This window comes from Arvicola amphibius, chromosome 18 (genome assembly GCF_903992535.2).
Source record: "Arvicola amphibius chromosome 18, mArvAmp1.2, whole genome shotgun sequence".
Classification (NCBI taxonomy): Eukaryota; Metazoa; Chordata; class Mammalia; order Rodentia; family Cricetidae; genus Arvicola; species Arvicola amphibius.
In genome coordinates this window covers 29,556,133-29,558,759 of record NC_052064.1, presented here as the reverse complement: position 1 = coordinate 29,558,759, position 2,627 = coordinate 29,556,133, and the positions used below count along the sequence as shown (strand labels likewise).

General features: G+C 43.3%; 1 non-coding gene across 1 annotated transcript; it reads left to right on the top strand.

The window, feature by feature from the left end:
* Positions 1–2,074: 2,074 nt before the first annotated feature.
* On the top strand, positions 2,075–2,178 carry LOC119804108. Its single transcript, XR_005283795.1, has one exon. It is a non-coding gene; the product is annotated as a U6 spliceosomal RNA (small nuclear RNA).
* The last annotated feature ends 449 nt before the right edge of the window (positions 2,179–2,627 follow it).

Below are 2,627 nucleotides of genomic sequence, written 5' to 3'. Positions count from 1 at the left end.
TTCTGGCCACAAAAATAACTTTATATCAGGCTTATTGTTCAATTACTATTATTAATATTGGCGGTACTGGGGATGTTTACTTGTCAAAGAATTATAATTTTAACTAGTTATACATGGGGTATGTAAGTTAACATTTATTATTTCTCATAAATATTAGGGCATTTTTGGAAAGCCTCAATACAGCAATGAACAAAGGACAAGAATCTGCAAGACATGAGACAATTGCTGAAGCCGAGAGAAAACTTAATCACTTGTCTGTATGTGCCCTTCTGCACAGTGTGATCCCACCTTTTTCTGATTTTGCCCACTCCCTGCCTTCCTGGGGTGTGCCCAGCTGGATCCGTCCCTGGGACTGCTGGTCAACTGCTCCCCTTGCCTTTAGGGCTTTGTCAGGCAAAAGCAGTCATAAAGAGGTCCTACGGATCAGATTAACCTCTGCAGGGCATTGCAAGGACCACTGTCTGTCAGAATGGAGAATATGGCTTTTCTCCTCACAAGAGGGCAAGTATTTCTAAACTCCCGTCTCGTCTCTCTGTTAGGCCTTTCTTTTTAGCTCTGGATTTTTTCGGAGGGTAATGTTCTGTCTTTGAACGAGTCTAGTGTAAACAGGAGGAAGACAAGAAGGAAGAGACAGCACAGGGCTGGAAGAGCGCCTGCGGATCTGGGAGTCATTAGGAACTGCGCTGTTTCCAACGAAGGTCCGCACTTGAGATCAAAGCACTGAACTCAGCGATTCTTCCAGAAGGAATGGTTCCAACACTTCGAGAATTCCAAACTCGAAAACGCTTGGCTGTCGGCGCTCTACGCAGCTGTGTTCCTTCTTCTCTTTCATTTGCGGGCCTCCTTGAACTTTTCTCTGGAAAGGGTAGGCTGTGTTTGCACCCCCAAAGCTGACTGATGGGGCCCAAGGCAGCTGGAAGAATGCTGGGTCCATCTGGGCAGGTTTTACAGAAGGCACTTTCTCCATCCTTTTGTAAAGATTTGGGGTGCAACTTCCTGAAGTGTGTGGGTGAGTATGGCCCCCCAATTCTTGCAATCTTGTTGTAGGTGGCAACCCATCAACATTATTTTTTAAGTGAATGAGAATCAAATGGCCTTGAGGTAAACATGATGAAGGTATAGAAATGCCTATGCCAACACTTTGTTTATTAAGTTATTATATATTTTTATAAGTAAAAAACTCGGCATTTTTTATTTGATTAATAATGTAAAAATGATAAGAAAATCCTCTGCATTCTGAAAAAAAAAAAAAAAAACAGATCTGAATCTCCTAAGATTGTATTTGGTAGTCAGAGAATTAGAGATATCTTGAGAAAACAGAGAGGACCATAATGACAATTTCAAAACATGTTCTGACCAAAACTCAACAGGAAAAGACTAAATGCTCCTTTTGGAAAGTGAGCAAGAGATGCGGAGATGGATGCAGCCACAACAGTAGCCTCTAGGAAAAGCTGTTCCTCTTCCTTGGACACTTGCTTTACATTAAAAGGAACTGAATACAAAACACTATGTATCGACACATGCCTGACACAGTGGATACTTATAACTTGGGGATAGCCAACAGCTGTCTAGTTGAACTTAAGACCTATTCAATATTCAACAGGAGGTGAAACATGTCTGGGACTATGTAAACCTAGCCAAGTTCCTAGGGCTAGTGAAGCCATAGATCTCAGAGGAGAACCTATTCCCACTGACTTACTAGCCCGGGGTAGTTCCTAACTCATCCTACAACCTACCATAGAGTGGCTCTCACCCATAGAGAGGCTCTCACCCATAGAGAGGCTCTCACCCATAGAGTGGCTCTCACCCATAGAGAGGCTCTCACACATAGAGAGGCTCTCCTCACCTAGTAGTAAAGCTTTTCTTTGCAACATGTGGAGGTCACAGAAAACCACAGCTCATCAAAATGCAGAGAGCAATTGCTTGTGTGATACCCAGGCCCAGCAGATCCATCTACAGATGACTCTCACACCCAGCATTTAGGGAACATGGTGGAAGAGGGAACAGAAAGATTAAAGAGCCCAAGGAGCAGGAAGCATGCTGTGAGATTAGGTTTCCTAGAAACGACAGGGAAATCCTCTCGGCAGTACATATACTAAAAGTGGAAGACTATGAGGATGATGAGCATGGCCCCTGTGCAAAGAGGACATACAAATTTCAGACGTGTTCTTTATTTTAAAAAAACGTAAACAAACAAACAAGTAACAAGGAAGTTGCACCCATGATTGATGTGGGCTGTGAATTCCCCTCTGTATGCTGTGAATACCATTAGTTAATAAAGAAACTGCTTTTCAGCCTATAGCAGAGCAGGGAAGAACAGAGCTAGGCAGGGAAAACTAAACTGAATGCTGGGAGAAAGAAGGCAGAGTCAGGAGAAGCCGTGAACAGCCACCAGAGACAGACATCCCAAAACTTTGCCCGTAAGCCGCAGTCACATGGTGATACACAGATTAGTGGAGATGGCTTAATTTAAGATATGAGTCAGCCAGAATTACGCTTAAGCTATTGGCCGAACAGTATTGCAAATAATATGATTTCTGTGTGATTATTTCAGGGCTGAGCAGCCAGGAACAAACAAGCGGCCTCTTACAAGTAATGATAACCCTCCCCCCACACACAGTATGGCT